The following is a 20,776-nucleotide window of genomic DNA, read 5'->3' on the forward strand; positions in this document are numbered from 1 at the left end:
AGGACATCCTCAAAGTCTCCCTGATAAAGTGCAACATCCCCATCGACACCTGGGAGTCCCTGGCCAAAGATCGCCCTGTGGAGGAAGTGCATCTGGGAGGGCGCTGAGCACCTCAAGTCTCATCGCCGAGAGCATGCAGAAATCAAGCGAAGGCAGTGGAACGAGTGTGTGGCAAACCAGTCCCACCCTCCCCTTCCTTCAACGACTATCTGCCCCACTTGTGACGGGAACTGTGGTTCTCGTATTGGACTGTTCAGCTACCTAAGGACTCATTTTTACAGTGAAAGCAAGTCTTCCTCGATTCCGAGGAACTGCCTATGATGATGACAAGAAAGCAAAAACTTAATTAGGAGATTCAACCAAATCATATTTAAGGAGGGAGACAGAAAGCAGGAAACTATAGACCAGCTAGCCTAATATCTGTCATTGGGAAAATGCTGGTGTCCATTATTCATCATCATCATCATCATAGGCAGTCCCTCGGAATCGAGGCTGACTTGCTTCCACTCTAAAAGGGAATTCTCAGGTGACTGGAGAGTCCAATGCGGGACCTACAGTCGGTCACAGGTGGGGCAGACGGTGGTTGAAAGAAATGGTGGGTGGGGAGCCCGAGTTGATGCACACTCCTTCCGCTGTCTTCGCTTGGTATCTGCTTGTTCTCGGCGATGGGACTCTGGGTGCTCAGCGCCCTCCCAGATGCTCTCCTCCACTTTGGGCAGTCGTGGGCCAGGGACATCTAGAAAATCATAACACAATCAAGCAGAGTCAAGCATGGTTTTATGAAAGGGAAATAGTGTTTCACAAATTTGCTTGCGTTCTTTGATGTTACAAGCAGGGTAGATAAAGGGGAACCAGTAGATGTCGTCTATTTGGATTTCCAGAAAGCATTCGATAAGGTGCCACATAAAAGGTGCACAAGCTAAGAGCTCATTGGGTTGGGGGTAACATATTAGCATGGATAGAAGATTGGCTAACATTTTTAGGTTGGCAAACTAACTAGTGGGGTGCCACAGGGATCAGTGCTGGGGCTTCAACGATTTACAATTTATATTAATGAATTGGATGAAGGGACCGAGTGTAATGTAGCCAAATTTGCTGATGATACAAAGATAGGTGGGAAAGCAAGTGGTGAGGAGGACACACAAAATCTTCAAAGGGATATAGATAGGCTAAGTGAGTTGGCAAACATTTGGCAGATGGAGTACAATGTGGGAAAATGTGAGGTTATCCACTTTGGCAGAAAAAAGAGAAAAGCAAATTATTTAAATGGGGAGAGATTACAAAATGCTGCGGTACAGATGGATCTGGAGGGTTCTTGTGCATGAAACATTAACGGTTAGCATGCAGATACGGCAAGTAATTAGGAAAGCAAATGGAATGTTGGGCTTTATTGCAAGGGGAATGGAGTATAAAAGTAGGAAAGTCCTGCTACAACTGTACAGGGCATTGGTGAGACTACAATTGGGAGTACTGCGTATAGTTTTGGTCTCATTATAAGGAGGGATATACTTGTATTGGAGGCAGAGAAGGTTCATGAGGTTGATTCTTGAGATGAAGGGGTTATCTTATGAAGAAATGTTGAACAGGTTGGGCCTATACTCATTGGAGTTGAGAAGAATGAGGGGGCTTGACAGGGTAGATGCAGAGAGGATGGTTCCCCTCGTGGGGGAATCTAGAACTAGGAGGCATAGTTTCAGAATAAGGGGTCTCCATTTTAAAAACGGAAATGAGGAGGAATTTCTTCCCAGAGCGTTGTGAATCTTTGGAATTCTCTACCCGAGAGAGCTGTGGAAGCTGTGTCATTGAATATATTTAAGGTGCCGAGAGATAGATTTTTGAACGATAAGGGAGTCAAGGGTTATGGGGAGCTGGCAGGGAAGTGGAGTTAAGTTCAAGGTCAGATCAGCCATAATCTTATTAAATGACGGAGCAGGCTCTAAGGGCCAAATGGCCTACTCCTGCTCCTATTTCTTCTGTTCTAATCCAACGTATATATGTATACATGACTAGGGTATCTTAGTTATTCCCCTTTGAAAGGCATTTTTTTTTTAAAGCGTGCAATAACAACTTGCATTTATATCGTAGAAAAAGAGTCACAGCACTTAATTGAGGCCAATGGAAAAAATTGAATGCTCAATCCAAAGGAGGAGATATTAGGAGGATTGGCAAAAGGCTTGATCAAAGAGGTGGGTTTTTACATATGATTACATCGCATATACGCCACAGAAACAGTGTCGTCTAACCAAGGTTCTATACAGGTTTAGCATGAACTTCTCTACTTTCCAATTCTATACCTCCAGAAATAAACTGTAGTGCTTGGTTTGCTTTTTTTTTTGCGGCCTTGCAAACCTGTGTCGCAACTTTTAGCGATTTGTGTATTTGTACTCCGAGATCCCTTTGTTCCTCGACTCCACCTAGACTTGCACCCTCCAAGTAATAAGTGACCTCCCTATTCTTCCGACCAAAATGTAATACTCATTTACCAGTGTTGAAATTCATGTGTTAATTATATGCCCATTCTGCAAGTTTATTCATGTCTTCTTGTAACTTGATGCAGTCCTCCTCAGTACTGACTAACACCCCAATTTGGTGTCATCTGCAAATTTAGAGATTGTGTATTTGATATCAAAGTCTAAGTCGTTAATATAAATTATGAACAATAGGCGTAGCACTGATCCTTATGGAACACCACTACCCATCGTTTGCCACTGTGAATAGCTTTTTTACCCCTACTCTCTGCTTTCTGTCTTGAAGCCAGCTAGCTATGCATTCTGCTATTTGAACCCCGACTCTGCATATTCTGACCTTGTCCATCAGTCTATTATGGGTTATCTTATCGAAGGCCTTTTGAAAATCTAGATAAATTATTCCTACTGCATTACCATTGTTTACTCTCTGTCACCTCTTCAAAAAATTAAATGAGGTTGGTCAAGCAAGACTTTCCCTTTTCAAATCCATGCTGACTATTCATTACTATATTTTTGGTTCCTAGATGTTCTTCTATTTTCCCCTTTAGTAGGGATTCCATTATTTCTTCTACCACCGATGTTAAGCTGACAGGTCTATAATTCCATGGATATGTTCTGTCCCCCTTCTGAAATATAGGTACAGGTTGAAGCTCCCTTATCCGGAACCCTCGGGATCTGGCCTGCTCTGGATAAGGGATTTTTCCGGATGCGGGGTGGTCACGTTAAATTGGATGGTACAGGTACTGAGCAAGGGGATATCGGAGCTGACTGGCTTGGGGCTGGGAGTGCGGCAAAGAGATCATGGGGTGGGGGGGGGGGTGGGGGGGGAGGTGCGGAGGGGTTGCGGAATCGGGCCAGCGATTGCGGGAGTCGGCAGTGAGGAAGGACTTCAATTTGTTCATGTCGGAGTTCTGCGCATACACCACCCGGTGGCCAGGAATGTTCTGGACGAGGGGTGGTTCCGGATAAGGGAGTTCTGGATAAGGGAGGTTCAACCTGTATTGCATTAGCTTTCCGCCAGTTCTCTAGCACTACACCTTTTTCTAATGAATTATTAAATATGTGTAATGCCTCTGCTATCTCTTCCCTAGATTCTTTTAAAATGCATGGATGCAATCTTCCATGGGTTTTATCCTGAGTATGATATCCTGAGTTTAATATCTCCTCTTTTTATTTTAAATGCACTTACCTCATATCCTGTCTATCCCTAATGGCCCCTTTTCCATCCCAACCATTCTTTTTTATTGATGTGCCTGTAAAATATTTTACTATTTTGTTTTATGTTCCTTGGTAATTTAAGCTCATAATGCTTCTTCGCCTTCCTAATTATTTTTTAAACTTCTCTCCTAATCTCTTCGTATTTTCCCTCATCATGCACTCCCCTGCTGACTATGCACTTAATGTATGCCTCTTTCCTGACCTTCAATTGTTCCCTTATGGCTTTATTCATCCATTGAGTTTCAATAGTGTTTAGTTTGTTCTTTCCTTTTAGCAGAATATATTGTTCCTGCACTCTGTTTGAACATTGTTTTCCATTGCTGTTCTACATTGTTTTTTGCCAATATTGTTGCCTATTTTATTTTCCCAAGTTCTATTCTCAGCCCCTCAAAATCAGCTTTTCTTCAATCGAGTACCCTGGTTTTCATCATTTTTTTGTCCTTCTCAATTATCATCTTAAGGCGTATTATATTATGGTCACTATTGCCCAGATGTTCGCCTACATTTACTTCTCTTAGCTGATCTGATTCATTCCCCATTACTAGATCCAATAGTGAATCCTCACTTGTTGGGCTTTATACATATTGGGTTAGAAAGGACTCCTGCACACATTGTAGGAACTCCATTCCCTTACCCCCTTTACCTACCTCTTCTGTCCAATTAATATCGGGGTAGATTTTTTTTTACTCATTGCCCGAATTTGTCTGCAGATTTCTTCCTCCACCTCACTTTCACTATTAGATGGTCTGTAGACTACACCTATTAGTGTGATTGATCCTTTATTCTCTTTTATCTCCATTCATATGGATTCTATTTTTGTCTTGCTGATAGCTGCAACACTTTTTTCTGCCATTATGTTATCCCTAATAAGTACAGCTACTCCACCTCCCCTTTTTCCCCCCTCTATATTTTCTAAATATGTTATATCCTGCAATGTTTAATTCCCAGTCCTGATTTTTCTGCAGCCATGTCGCAGTAATCCCTACTATGTCTGGTTCCTCGCCATGCATGATTGCCTCCAGCTCCCGTTTTATTATTACGGACACTGTGTGCATTGCTGTACGGGCAGTTTAGGATTTCCTCTCACTTTATGTTTAACCATCTTTTCAGACTCCTGTTCGCTAACTCTGTTTATTCCCTTGCCATCAATGTCCTTCCTTACTTTATTCTTTTCTATGCTCTTTTTTCCTGCTTTGTTTATATTTAGACTGGTTAGGTTTCTTGTAGATCCCTCCACCCATCTTATCAGTTTAAAACCTTTGCCACATCCCTATTTACCCTTTCCACTAGGATACGGGTCCTATCCCGGTTCAGGTGGAGCCCGTCCCATCGGCACAGCTCTTTCCTGTCTCAGAACTGGTGCCAGTGTCCCATGAAAAGGAATCCCTCTTTCCCACACCAGCCATTTAGCCACATTAATTCTCCTGATCTGTCTGCTTCTATGTCAATTTGCACATGGCTCGGGCAACAATCCAGAGATTATTATCCTCAAGGTCCTGCTTTTTAATTTAGAGCCTAACTCATGACCTGCGGCCCTCCTCCCTGTTCCTACCTATGTCATTTGTTCCAACATAGACCATGACAACTGGATTTACCCACTCTCTTTCTAAGTTCTTCTCCAGCCGCCGTGAGATATCCCTTACCCTGGCACCACACCCTTCTGGCTGCAGAGGATCTATCTATCCCCCTAATTAGAGTCCCCATATCACTACCACATTTCTATTCTCCTCTTCTTACACCACCACCACCACCCCCACCCCACCCGGGACAGCTTTCTGAGCCATGGTCCTTTGGTCTGCATTGTGGCTATCCTCCCTGCATTCTTCCTCCTTGTCCTCACAGGTAGCGAATACATCAACCCTTTTGGACAGGACCAATAACTGCAGGACCTTATCAACTTCTGCTAAATCCCCACTACCCGGCTCCCAAACAGTGCCATCCTCCCTTTCCTGAACCTGTGCTGTCTTGAGGTGTGACTGTATTCTGGGATAAAACTGTCCAGAAATTCCTCTCCCTCCCTTGTGTCGGGGTGTCTCTAACTTGCGCTCCAGCTCAATGGCTCGGAGCCGGAGAGATTCGAAATGGAGACATCTCCTGCAGACTTGTTTGCTCGGAAGTCTCGCTGTCCACAAACTCCCACATACTGCAGTCCAGACACACAACCTGCTCTGCCATATCTTAGTGTAACCTTGTTCTATTTATTTAATTAGTTAAAATCTTTAATCAACGATTATTTATATATATATAATTTAGTTTATCTATTTTAATAGTCTTAAATGAGGAGAGGGAGGTGGAGAGATTTAAGAAGAGAAATGCCTGAGCGTGAGGCCTAGGCAGCTCAAGATCCAAAGATGAGGCAAAGGGGGAGTGTACAAGAGGTTAAAATCAGTCGAACAGATAGTACTACGGAGTCGGGCTAGAACATAGGAACAAGAGTAGGCCATTAAGACCCAGGAGCCTGTTTCGCCTTCAGCCCATATCTCTTAATACCTTTGGTTAACACAAAGCCATCAATCTCCGATTTAAAATTAACTGATATAGCATCAATTGTTGTTTGCGGAAAAGAGTTCCAAACTTCTACCACCCTGTGTGTGTGGAAGTGTTTCCTAATTTCACTCCTGAAGAGTCTGGCTTTAACTTTTGAACTATGCCCCTAATTCTAGAATCTCCCACCAGTGGAAATAGCTTCTCTCTATCTACCCTATCTGTTCCCCTTAGGGAATACAACCCCAATTTGCATAATTTCTCCTTGTAATTTAGCCTTTGAAGTCCGGGTATCATTCTGCTAAACCTGCGCTGCACTCCCTCCAAGGCCAATATATTTTTCCTAAGGTGTGGTGCCAGAACTGCTCTCAGTACTCCAGATGTGGTCTAACCAGGGTTTTGTATAGCTGCAGCATAACTTCTACCCCTTTGTATTCTAGTCCTCTAGATATAAAGACCAGTGTTCCATTGTTTATCGTTGTTACCCCGTTTCCTCAGATTGAATCACAACTCAACTGTTGTATGTGTGTCCATCTACATTAGAACGGTTCCATAAGTTTTCAGCTGTTCATTCCATATCCACGTATTCAACAAAGATGATCTGCAATCGCCAATTTAATCCAGGTTTTCTTGGTGACGGGCTTTTTTGTCCCTCCAAAACACAGAAGCACATCGTATTTCTGCGACACATCCTCCGAGTTACTGGAAGACTCAAAGTGAGTTCTTTATTAAAAATCTATTTGTTTCAACTATAGTACGTAATACTAAAGATTGTGCATCATTTAACACAGAAACATAGAAAATAGGTGCAGGAGTAGGCCATTCGGCCCTTCGAGCCTGCACCGCCATTCAATGAGTTCATGGCTGAACATGCAACTTCAGTACCCCATCCCTGCTTTCTTGTCATACCCCTTGATCCCCCTAGTAGTAAGGACTACATCAAACTCCTTTTTGATTATATTTAGTGAATTGGCCTCAACAACTTTCTGTTGCAGAGAATTCCACAGGTTCACCACTCTCTGGATGAAGAAGTTTCGCCTCATCTCGGTCCTAAATGGCTTACCCCTCATCCTTAGACTGTGACCCCTGGTTCTGGACTTCCCCAACATTGGGAACACTCTTCCTGCATCTAACCTGTCTAAACCCCGTCAGAATTTTAAATGTTTCTATGAGATCACCTCTCATTCTTCTGAACTCCAGTGAATACAAGCCCAGTTGATCCAGTCTTTCTTGATATGTCAGTCCCGCCATCCCGGGAATCAGTCTGGTGAACCTTCGCTGCACTCCGTCAATAGCAAGAATGTCCTTCCTCAAGTTAGGAGAACAAAACTTCACACAATACTCCAGGTGTGGCCTCACCAAGGCCCTGTACAACTGTAGTAACATCTCCCTGCCCCTGTACTCAAATCCCCTCGCCACGAAGGCCAGCATGCCATTTGCCTTCCTAACCGCCTGCTGTACCTGCATGCCAACCTTCAATGACTGATGTCCCTCGAGCCTGGCAAGTTGTCTTTTTACACATTACATAGAAACATAGAAATTTACAGCGCAGGAGGCCATTTTGGCCTATCGTGTCCGTGCCGCCTGCCAAAGAGCCACGCTACCCTCGATCAGCAGCCCTGAAGGTTACATAGTGAGTGAGCACTAAGTTAATCTTGCAATCTTAAAAAAAAAATTCTTAGCACATCAACTGTGGTTTGAAGTTTTTTTTTTAAAAACTGAAACCACTTTAGGAACCATCTCACCTTAAAAAAAAAATACTGCAATTCACATTCACCATTCTTGCTCTATTTCTTAACTGTCAATTTGTACTGGAGCTGCCCCAAGATCTGTACTGGAGCTGCACTCATCAAAAGATTGCTAAACTTATGGCCATCTGTCTGTTAAATAGTATAAACAGTCAGATTTTGTTGTTTGCATAATACACAACAGGCAGCAAGATACTGCAATCACCCAAAACATGTTACCACGTCATTATAATGGAGTCTTCATTAAGACTTGCTTCCACTTCCACGTGACATCTCTAATTTCAAGTAAATATCTCGAAGACAACCTGCACAGTCATTTATGTTTAAAATAAAATTCAAGTATAACCTTGTACATAAATAATACCTTTCAAATTATATTTACAGAATTCCATACATGCATTCAAATTCCACCCACAGCCCAATCTATTCACATATACACACACACACAATATACATACACACGTACAATAAATAAAAAACTGTTGGTAATTTTCATGATGTTACAGCAATCTGGTCAATCTATTTTTATTTTATTTTAGTAAAAATGCATCAACTCTGGCAACCAGGCTGAAAGTGCATTCCTGATGGAATCACATAACAGGAAAAACACCTACACGGAAATATTTTGGAAGCTGACTCAGTAATCAGGAAGTCAATAATCCAATAGGTACAAAATAACTGCAAAATAAATCCATGCATCAAGAATGACAAGGACTGTCCCGTGAGCAGGTGCTCTAATACACTGCAACATGAAGTAGTGCGATTTCTCATGTCAAACTGTCAGGTCTTGGACCCCTGTTGGAGCAGAGTTGAAAATCAACCAACTATTTTTGTACCAAAATGCTTCAAGTATGAGCTTTCATTCAAATAGCTAAAATTCTGCACCTTATCTGGTTCATTGCATTAATAGCCAGCTTTTCGTGGCTCAAAGAAATGCTCCAAGAATATCAAAATCAACGGTTTAAACTTAATATATACTGTAAGTGTAGGTCAAGCATCAGAACTACCAATGAGATAGATAATGAGAACAGAACAAAGACACAAGCAATACTCAAAAATCCCTGTGCAAAAGATTATGAAAACAACCCCCTTTATCTGTAAGGCAGAGGATACTAAATACCTTGTTCAAAAGCTGCAGAGCCAAAATTCAGATTCAACATTCAAAGTCAGTGTTTCCCATTTCACTCGAGCTACTGTTTATCCTACTGGGCACCCCCGTGAAACCAAAGACAAGCACATTGCTAACACAACATCTTTTCCCTTCTTCCTATCACTGGTCCTTGCAGTGGAAATCTGCTGAAGTAACACAAAATGGTCCAAGTATGGGAATTGACAGGAAGGAAGCTGGTCACAGGAGAATAGTAGAGAGTTTAAAGTAAAGCCAACCTGCCAGTTTCCTGATCGATGAAGGGGAAAATGACGCAGGGTGATCGAGATGGTGACCAGGACTGATCAACTAAAGTAATCTGTAGTAGCAGCAAAAAGACATTTAGATTTCTGGACTCGTAAAGTTTATTTAAAAGCAATACAAGTTTACAAAAATCCAGCCCAGCATTTAACTTGGGTGTCCCTGGAGATGGAGCATGCAATGTCCACCGGCTGGCTCGAGGCCTTCCGTGAGCGTTGGCACTGGAGGAACTGGAGTGCATCACCCCACTGGGAACAAGATTTTAATTTAATTTGTGTTAACTTAACTTTTATTTTTTTTAAATTTATAGTTGTGCCCCCCCCGCCCCCGCTGAACTTTAAAAATCGGCAACTGCCGGCATTTAAAAGAGTCAGCATTTAACTTGGGTTAAGCACCAATGACAAGAAAACTTTTTTAACAGCAGGGAGGAAGGAAAGATCAAGGGACAATGGTCTCTATTTAAAAATGGATTAACAGTTAACATTGCTCCATTTTGCTTCCCCACCCCTTCTGGTCACCTCATACCTCTCACCAACAAGTATGCAACTTCCAAGACCTCCATTAGTGGATGCTGGCTACTCGACTGCACAGAAACAGCCTGATTTGATTTTCTGCCACAGCAAACTTGTCTGAAAAGACAACCATATAATAATGAAAACTGAATTTTTAAATCACGGGTATGGCGCTCAATCGTGTTATGGTTTATGCTGAAGGTTACTAATAGCAAAGGATAAAGATGTTTGAATTGTGGTGCTACTGTTGGTAGCTATATGTGTCAAGGATTCAATTAGAGAGCTGGGAGTACTGGGGAATTGAGGGAGGGAATCAAAGATATCTTTTGAAAAAAAATATTCTTGGGATGTGGACATCCTGGGAAAGTGGACATTTATTGCCCATCCCTAGTTGGCTTGAGATGATAGTGGTCGGCCGCCTTCTTGAACCACTAAGTGGTTTGATGCAACCGAGTAGCTCAATAGGACAATTCAGAGGCCAATTAAGAGTCAACAGCATTGGTGGGGGACTGGAGCCAGACCAGGTAAGGAAAACAGGTTTTCTTCCCTGAAGGACAATTACCGATTAACCAACATTTTATTTCCAGATTTCTTAAACTTAACTCACATTCTCCATATTATTACTTTAGGCTCTGGATTATTGCCCAGCAACACAATCACAACACTACCATGTAACAGGGCATGCACTATATTGCAACAATGGGGAGTTTATTATACATGCACCATTTTGATGCACAAACCCAATGGAAAGAGACAGGGAAACCACTGAACTCATGCTTCAGCGATATCAAACAGTAATATGACAATATAATTCCATAACTGCAATTCACTTTTCTTCCATGAACCGTAATTGGCACTCAGACGGTCTCCCTTCAACTCACTTTGGGGTAGGTTTGACTTAAACGACTGCCAACATTCAATACTTTTTCTGGCCCAGAAATTAATTGTGACTATATAATTTAATAAGTACTATTTGATCTCCTATGGGGAAATCAAAACCTTGTGAAATCTTCAGGTGAAGGAAGGTTAGAAGGTGGGGGATAACGGGGGAAGTGAGTGCAGATATAATTCAATACGCATTTTAAAGTAATATATTCTGTTCTTATTTTTATACTATCAAAGTCCTATGTCGGCATCTATAATGGTAAGTGGCTGTATAAACTTGTCATAGCGTAATTACACCCTTCCTCCATTTATAATTTATAATGGAAAAAGTTCACAAAGTGAGAGCAGAAGTAATTTTAAACATATTACGTTGATCTCCAGTGGTGCACAGTACATCAAAGAATGTGGTCACTGTACTACCTATCTCTCATGTCCTTGTGATACCCTTTGTCTTTCCTCATCTGCCTCTCTGTTCTCTTCTGCTTTTGTGTCTTTCTCTTCCTTCCTTCCTTTCAAGTGGGAAGTATGTATAAAACACAGAAAATAGGTGCCCTTCGAGCCTGCACCACCATTCAATAAGATCATGGCTGATCATTCCGAGTACCCCTTTCCCCCTTTGTCTCCATAATCCTTGATCTCTTTAGCCGTAAGGGCCATATCTAACTCCCTCTTGAATATATCCAATGAACTGACATCAACAACACTCTGCGGCAGGGAATTCCACAGGTTAACAACTCTCTGCGTGAAGAAGTTTCTCCTCATCTCAGTCCTAAATGGCCTACCCCTTATCCTATTATTATGTCCCCTGGTTCTGGACTTTCCCAACATCGGGAACATTCTTACTGCATCTAACCTGTCTAGTCCCGTCAGAATCTTATATGCTTCTATGAGATCGTCTCTCATCCTTCTAAACTCCAGTGAATAAAGGCCCAGTTGATCCAGTCTCTCCTCATATCCCGGGAATCAGTCTGTGTAAAGTCCTGTCCCCGCAGTACAGATTCGCACGAGGCATGTAGTGAAGTCAAGGTCACTCTGGACCTACACCTTTATTTCACAGCTCTGGAATGCTGCACTTGCCTGAGACCTGTCCTTATATACCTGTCTCTTGCAAGTGCACCTCATATGTCAGTCCTGCCATCCCTGGAATCAGTCTGGTGAACCTTCGCTGCACTCCCTCAATAGCAAGAACGTCCTTCCTCAGGTTAGGAGACCAAAACTAAACACAATATTCCAGATAAGGCCTCACCAAGGCCCTGTACAACTGCAGTAAGACCTCCCTGCTCCTATACTCAAATCCCCTAGCTATGAAGGCCAACATACCATTTGCCTTCTTCACCGCCTGCTGTACCTGCATGCCAACTTTCAATGAATGATGAACCATGACACCCAGATCTCGTTGCACCTCCCCTTTTCCTAATCTGCCGCCATTCAGATAATATTTTGCCTTTGTGTTTTTGCCCCCAAAATGGATAACCTCACATTTATCCACATTATACTGCATCTGCCATGCATTTGCCCACTCACCTAACCTGTCCAAGTCACTCTGCAGCCTCTTAGCATCCTCCTCTCAGCTCACACCGCCACCCAGTTTAGTGTCATCTGCAAACTTGGAGATATTACACTCAATTCCTTCATCTAAATCGTTGATGTATATTGTAAAGAGCTGGAGTCCCAGCACTGAGCCCTGCGGCACTCCACTAGTCACTGCCTGCCATTCTGAAAAGGACCCGTTTATCCCGACTCTCTGCTTCCTGTCTGCCAACCAGTTCTCTATCCATGTCAGTACATTACTCCCAATACCATGTGCTTTGATTTTGCACACCAATCTCTTGTGTGGGATCCTTGTCAAAGGCCTTTTGAAAGTCCAAATAACACCAGATCCACTGGTTCTCCCTTGTCCACTCTGCTAGTTACATCCTCAAAAAATTCCAGAAGATTCGTCAAGCATGATTTCCCTTTTATAAATCCATGCTGACTTGGACCAATCCTGTCACTGCTATTTCATCCTTAATGATTGATTCCAACATTTTCCCCACGACTGATGTCAGGCTAACCGGTCTATAATTACTCGTTTTCTCTCTCCCTCCATTTTTTAAAAGTGGTGTTACATTAGCTACCCTCCAGTCCATAGGAACTGATCCAGAGTCAATAGACTGTTGGAAAATGATCACCAATGCATCCACTATTTCTCGGGCCACTTCCTCAAGTCCTCTGGGATGCAAACTATCAGGCCCCGGGGATTTATCAGCCTTCAATCCCATCAATTTCCCCAACACAATTTCCTGCCTAATAAGGATTTCCTTCAGTTCCTCCTTCTCACTAGACCCACTATCCCCTAGTAGTGTGGAAAGGAGCCACCGATGGCTCCAGGCTGCTCAGCAGCTCCCTTTCCATACTCTTTCGTTCAATCATTTGGACCCATCTCCTTGCTTTCATTATATGCCCCATCACTTTCCCATCCACTATCTATTTTTCCTACTTCCTTTCCTCTTCATTGCTCTGCTGTCATTTATCTCATCCTTAATTCTACATCTACACCCATGGGCAGGTGGTATATGACCAAAAAAACCCTTACTATCAACCAGTTTGCTGCCTTCCTCTCCTCCCCTCTTGCTTCCCTTGAAGAGACTTTGTTTGGTTTCAAAATTCAACATGAAGAAAAATAGCAAAATGAAATCTAAATAGGACAGAATCTGTATGCCTGCCTTTGTCAGTGAGTGTTTTTCATCAGGGTTAGAAATCTGTCTCACAGGTGCAAGTGATTAACATTGGTCTTTGTATCAAGAAATGGTGATATAATTAATTGGCTTCAAAATGTAACTGGTGTTTTTTTTTTAATTGAAGGAACAATAAATGAAGATACACACTCTCTGCCCATAATCTGTCAGTTTTCCTCAACTTAATACACTTTGCTAAAGTTTATAGAACACAAAAGTGACAACAGTCATTTTTTTCCCTCCCATACATACAACATTTAGCATTGAAATCCCACCATGGGGAGTTGTGAAACTGAATTCAATAAATCTGGTCATTTCTGGGCTAGTAACAAGATAAAAACGACCACGAAAGCTGTTGAATTATTGTAAAAACTCAACTGGCTCACCAATATTCTGCAGGGAGCCTGCTACTCTCATCCGGTCGGGCCGGTTCAACTCTATGATTGACGCAATGCCTCAGAGCAACTCGGGATGGGCAAATAATGCTGACTTTCTGGTGTCACCCACGGCCTAAGAACAAATATTTTTTTTAAAACCTCCATTAACTACACATCACACCCCCGCAGTCACCTGCAGAATCGTTCAGGCTCTGTCCTTGGCCCTCTCCTGTTCCTCACGTACATGTCCCTCAATGGCATTAGGCACAGGTCAACTTCAACACATATGGTGATGACAGCTCTCAACATGATCATTTCCATGCAGTGAGCGCACCTGAGATTAAGTCATGGATGAAAAACAGCTTCCTCCAACTTAATGCTAGGAATACCAAAGTCATTATTTTAGCCCCCGCCACAAATTGCACTCCCTTGCGGAGATTGAACCACAGTTCAACCCGAGGACAAGCTTTATATCCCACATCCTATCCATACCAAGATAGCCTATTTCCACTTGTGCAACACCGACTCCCTCCACCGTGAAACCCTTATCCATAGAATGGTTATCGCAAGGAAGGCAGCCATTCGGCCAGTGCCGACTCTCAGCTAGTCCCAATCCCCTGGCCTCCCCTCGTAGCCCTATAATTTTTTTTCCTTCAGATACTTAGCCAATTTCCTTTTGAAATATAAAATTGAGTCTGCTTCCACCACCCTTTCAGGCAGTGCACTCCAGATCTTAACCACTTGCTGCGTAAAAAAGTTTTTTCTTACATGGCCCTTGATTCTTTTGCCAATCATCTCTCGACCTTTCCGTCAATGGAAACAGCTTCTTTTTCTCTATCTGCCCTGTCCAGACCCCTCGTGATTTTGAACACCTCAATCAAATCTCCTCTGCTCCAAGGAGAACCCCAGCTTCTCCAGTCTATCAATGTAACTGATGTCCCTCATTCCTGGAATCATTCTCAGAAATCTTTTCTGCACCTTCTCCAAGGCCTTCACTCCATCCTAAAGTGTGGCGGCCAGAATTATTCTGCTTTTCTCCTTTCTGGCTTCATCCTCCACCCTGCCTAAACTCCAACTTGTCTGAAGTGCATTCTGTCCTACACCAAGTCCCACTTACCCATTAATCATCCCCATTCTTGTTAACTCACACTGGCTCTCTGTACCCAAACATATCCCAACACCTCATGCTCACCTTCAACTCCCTCAAAAACCTCATCCTAGCCTATAACTTTCGGACATTGGTCCCTCATCCTACCATTGGTAACAAATCCTCCAACTGTCTTGGTTCCACTCTCTCAAACTGCCTCTCTAAACCCTACCAGCTGTCATTGCTCATTACCTTTCCAAGCTTTCTCAAAACCCATCTTTTTGACCAGGCTAGCAGTCACTCTAATCTCTCCCTCAATAGCTAAATGTCTGTTTCCTTGTCTATTTCCATGTGCAAAGCATCTTTGGGCAGTTTTGTATGTTAAATACCCTATATATGCAAATTGTTATTGCTGACAGACACCCAGGATTTAGCCAGATGTCAAACCATTGATCAAGTGCAGCACTGAACAGAGATTTTAAGTTTTGGCTTTGAAACCAGAGAAAGCCAAGGGAATTTCACAGCAGCCAAATCAGGAGCATCAAGCACCGCAGATAAGTATCGCAACCGAAAATGGTGACATTTCAAAGAAAGCCACTTTTATGTTGTAAACAAATGAGTATAGAACACTGGTGTCCCCAATGGCTCCGTCAGTTTGGTCAATAGTGAGTGAATCATTCAGACATGAAAGATCCCAGGTTTAATCCAGGCACCCTTTACCCCTCCACTTTCTCCAACAACTGTCCTATCTTTAATTTTCTCTGTTTCTAAAGTTCTGTAACGTATTGTTTCCTTGCAACTAAACCCCAATCAATCCGTATGCAAGATCTTCCAATCCAGTTTCCACCCCACCCACAGGACAAAAAAAGTCACAAATGACACCCTGTGAACACTGCTTCCTGTGCCTCCTCAACCTCTTGCTGCACTCAACAGTCCTTCTTAACCTTGGTGATAATCAGGATCCAGCACCCCTGTATTAAGGCCAGGAAAATTGGCCACAGTTTTCACTCCTGATCACTATCTACCAACCAGTGCTTCAAGTGCATATGTGGATAGCAGAAGACAAGACCAGGCTCATTTACAATGCTGCACATGGGCAAGCAGCTTGCCAACACTAACCAAGATCACAAAAAATGACGACCATTTGGGCAAGGTACTGCAGGACACCCATTGAACTCCAGGGAGCTAAACAGAATGCTGCAATGCAGTACAAACTTTTAAGTAGTTTTAGAAGTTTCAATTTACTGCAAAGATCCAAATTTGTATGTCCAACTTCAGAAATGTCAACAAAAGATTACCTTGTTCTGTCTAGACAAGTGTGTAGAAAGTGCATAAGGAGCTTGTCCCCACCAAATCGTGTGTACCTTTAGTAATCCCTATCCTATTATAGTAGAGATCACAGACAGCATTGATGTAGAAAGCATTTAAAACACTGAAATACTAAACCATAGTCCGAGTAAAGGGTGGATGTAAATATGTGGCTTTCTTAATGTGGTTTTTAAACGTTTGTCCTAACACTTCTCACTATTAGCCCATCTTAGTGACAACGCTTGTCAAAGAGGATCAAACAAATAATCATCAGATGAAAGCGACTTGGATAATACTTTAAATCTGCAGGCAACCCATAAAAAGTGCAGCCTATTTAAAAAGATATTTTATGTCACATCCTATAATATACATTTTATTCCATTTACTTGATAAAAATGACCAGTTATCAAATATTAACAGCCAGTGGAGAAAGGGGAACTAACTCACATGACTAGCGTGCATCCGATCTCCTTGTTACAAAGCACGGCTGGTTAGAGAAGCAGAGCTTTACCTACTCCTCTTTAACCAGAGGTGGGCGATTTCCCTAATGGACTTTTGATGTAGCAATAAAACTTTTAACTGATAAATGATTGCTGTGGACTAGAAAAGGGCAGTTTGTAATCATGTGCACGAATACTGTAACACCACCAGGATGCCCAAAACAAGCAACTATGTGGTTTTCCAGATCAGTGCTGTATCGAAAAAATGTATTGCCTTAATGTACATAGGCGAGGAAGGAGAGCAGAGATAAATCCGGTGCCAAAACATATATTATAAGGCGGTGCTCGGGACTTAAAAAGGGAGCCGACCTCTGGTGAAGAGCAGCAGAAATCCGTACAGCCGCCGCCGTCTATTGGGGAGGCGCTGGATGGGTGGGAACAGCCGAGGCGGATCCCCTCAAACCCTCGCCCACCCCTCAAACACTGAACCCATCATCCGTGCCCCTTCCCTTCCCCATCCCGCAAACCTCGAAGCCGATTCCCACCCAGTTGAAGCCCTTTGGGGCCCGGGGAGGGGGGGAACCGCAGCCGAGGTTACGTCCTGACTACAGGGCCGAGCCCGGAGCCGGGGCCTGCTGGATTCGCAGTTCTGGCCCCGCATGAAATCACATCCACTCCCGTCCCGGCCCAGCCCCGGGATCGGAGTCGGAGTCAGGCCGGGCCTAAGCTCACTCAATCCGGCCCTGCTCCAAGAGAGGAGTCTGCCTGACACTCCTCCCCGGTCACTCACCTGGCTGGCGGTGCTGCGAGGCGAGGCCGGCTCCAGCGGCTCGCGGTGCCTGTCCCAGTCGGCAGAGGGCGGGGACACGGCGCGCGGGCGCCTCGGTGACGTTGGCTTTATTGCAGAAGCGGCAGGTCCGGGCCGGCAGCCAATCCCGGCGCCAGGTTCAGCTCTTAAAGTGGGCATGCACGTTGAGCTCCAGAAAGGGCCCCACCAAGAAAAATGAGAGACTGATTCGCATTTATATAGCGCCTTTCACGACCACCGGACGTCCCAAAGTGATTTGGAGCCAATTAAGTACTTTTATTTTGAAGTGTAGTCACTGGTGTAATGTAGGAAACGCGGCAGCCAATTTGCGCACAGCAAGCTCCCACGAACAGCAACGAGAAAAAAAAACAAGTCTGGTCACTAAGTGATGTTGATTGAGGAATAAATATTTGGCCAGGACACTGGGAATAACTCCCCTGCTCATCCTCGAAATGGTGCTATGGGATCTTTTGCGCCCACCTCGGAGAGCACAGAAGGCCTCGATTTAATGTCTCATCACCTCCGACAGTGCAACACTGCACTGGAGTTTCAGCCTAGATTTTTGCACGTCTTTGGAGTCGGACTCGAGCCCACAACCTTTTAACGCAGGAGAGTTGCTACTTGATCTTCCTTCTCCTCCTCCACCACCATCACTTACGCTGTCGATACATCACCTCGAGAGCTCTCTGTGATTTTCACTATGGTAGTAGGATGTGGATTACTAAAAGTATTTGCTTATTCTCTTCCTCCCCACGCAACTTTCCAAAATAGATATCCATCAACATTACGCTAAAACCGGCTGTTGGTCACTTCCCCAAAATAAAATTATTAACGTTGAAAAAAACTAGTATATGTGCAATTACAGGCACAAGAAAAAGCTCCCACTTAATGGCACAGGCAAACTACAGCACTGTACAGCGACCTGGTAAAAATAAAAACTACAAATACTGCACATCTGAAGTGCAAACTTGAAATGCAGGTTGATATTACACATAAGTAAAGGCCGAAGGATATAAACATTAGTTAAGTGATAAAAAGTTGAGTAAGTTGCATTAAATATTTTAACAAAACATACAAACGTGGTGAAATTTCATGTTTTAAATCAAAAACAAGAAAGTGCATGATAATTCAAGTAGGTTTTATTAATATCTAATTTTTCTAAACAAAAACATCAATCATATTAAACTTTTCCCCCATGTTGCATAATTAAAATACTCTTGCATTCAGGTTGAAGGAACATCCCGTACCATTCAATGGCCTAAAATAGTCAGCAAGTTTTCTTCCAAATTTCCACTCAAACATTTTGTTAATGGAGCAGATTTTGTCCATCTAAAAAGAATTGTATCTGTAGGAGTCTCTTCGATAGCTGTTTCAAAATCGTGACCTGAAAAATATAAATGGGTATTTCTGATTTAGTAGACAGAGTGCAAGGTTAGTCACACAACCCCTTTAAACACGAACTGGAAGCCTGGGGCAAGGCACTATTTTTACATTGACCATTGGAAATATAATTTCATATCCTAAATGCAAAAAAGAAACTGGTACAAAGGCTAGAGAAAACATTCTTGCTTGAATGCAGATATTATTATGGATTTTTACATTGGTAAATTTATCGCCCTGTGAATGGGATGATCATTTCGTTACCCAATAGTATTCATGCAGAACAGACAAGAACCGTTAATGTCGGGTTTTACGTAAGATTTCCGATTCTATTTCTGGAGGCGAAAATCATTAAGGAAATTGCTATTTATTTGGAACATCGCTAAAACAAGAAAACAAGTAAGAGACTGAAAAAACGCCGCCTCATTGATGAAAACAATTATTGTAAGCTGTAGAGCAATTGATTGCGGATTCTTTGAGTATATATCCAAAACAATATTCTTAACTACTGCATTATACAAGTTCCTAGTCATTGGGATTGAGTCCTTCACCTGTGGCAACACTGATCTGATACGAATTAGGTTTTGTTCCAACAATTTTAATCGTTTATCTCATTTTAAAACAGAAAAAATGGAACAGCTGTTCAATGAAAAGTTTCCCATCAGAATTTGGATTCATTCAACGAAGAAAGAACTTGCATTTATATAGCACTTTTTTTGATCTCAGGACATCCTAAAGCACTTTACAATCAATAAAGTACTTTTGAAGTGCAGTCACTGTTCCAATGCAGGAACGACAACAGCCAATTTGCACACTGCAAGGTCCCACAAACAGCAGTGTCATAATGACCAGACAATCTGTTTTAATAGTGTTGGTTGAGGGGTAAATATTAGCCAGGACACGAGGGAGAACTCCCCTGCTCTTCTTCGAAATAATGCCATGGGATCTTTTACATCCACATTCGAGCAGACGGGATTTAATGCCTCACCTTTGATAGTGCAGCACTTCTGCAGTACTGCACTGGAGTGTCAGCCTGGATTATGTGCTCAAGTCCTTGGAAGTGGGACTTGAATGCACAACTTTCTGACTCAGAAGCGAGAATGCTACCACTGAGCTACAGCTGACAGTCTTTATATAATATTGTCTAGCATATCCCTTAATATTTCAGTCTGTGTTGCAGGAAATTGTCAGGAAAGTGCCATAAAAAGATATGAAAGGAGTGAAAAATGCTAATGGGCATTAAGAAGTAATAGAAAAATGGTCAGATTTAGATGGTATATAGTCTACATGCAATGTCCAACTGGAACCTCATGATAATTTCAGAACAAGGGGTCGCCCATTTAAAATGGAGATGAGGAGGAATTTCTTCTCTCAGAGGGTTGTGAATCTTTGGAATTCTCGACCCCAGAGAGCTGTGGAGGCTGGGTCATTGAAGATATTTAACATGGAGATAGACAGATTTTTGAACGATAGAGGAGTCAAGGGTGATGGGGAGTGGGTAGGAAAGTGGAGTTGAGGCCAATATCAGATCAGCCATGATCTTACTGAAAGGCAGAGCAGGCTCGAGGGGCCAAATGGCCTACTCCTGCTCCTATTTCTTATGTCTTATGTTCTTACAATGATCTGGGTCCCCTTAAAAAAAATAATGCTGGATCTTATTTTTAAACAGATTAACAGGTCCATGCCGTAACCCCATCAACATATCCTTCTATTCCTTTCTCCCTCATGTGTTCATCTAACTACCCCTTAAATGCATCTATGCTATTTGCCTCAACTACTCCTTGTGGTAGCGAGTTCCACATTTTAACCACATATTTATGGCCCCTAGTCTGGTCTCGCCCGCAGGTAGAGAGAAACTGTTCCCACTGGCAGAACCAGTGGACACAGATTTAAGATGATTGGCAAAAGAACCAAAGGCAACATGAGGAAAAAACCT

The 20,776-nt window shown here is 42.8% G+C and overlaps 1 protein-coding gene across 7 annotated transcripts in view; it reads right to left on the minus strand.

Moving 5' to 3' along the window:
* The window catches only part of ktn1 (kinectin 1), a 152,853-nt gene extending 135,314 nt beyond the window's left edge, over positions 1 to 17,539 (minus strand). For 5 of the 7 annotated variants that reach the window (XM_070879167.1, XM_070879165.1, XM_070879163.1 and 2 more), the window contains exon 1: positions 17,443 to 17,539. The gene's annotated coding sequence lies outside the window, so the exon portion shown is untranslated. Of the gene's footprint in view, positions 1 to 9,851; positions 9,956 to 17,442 lie in introns of all 7 variants that reach the window. The other 2 variants (XM_070879162.1, XM_070879161.1) reach the window with 2 other exon arrangements.
* Positions 17,540 to 20,776: the final 3,237 nt, after the last annotated feature.

This window comes from Pristiophorus japonicus, chromosome 4 (genome assembly GCF_044704955.1).
Source record: "Pristiophorus japonicus isolate sPriJap1 chromosome 4, sPriJap1.hap1, whole genome shotgun sequence".
Taxonomy (NCBI): domain Eukaryota; kingdom Metazoa; phylum Chordata; class Chondrichthyes; family Pristiophoridae; genus Pristiophorus; species Pristiophorus japonicus.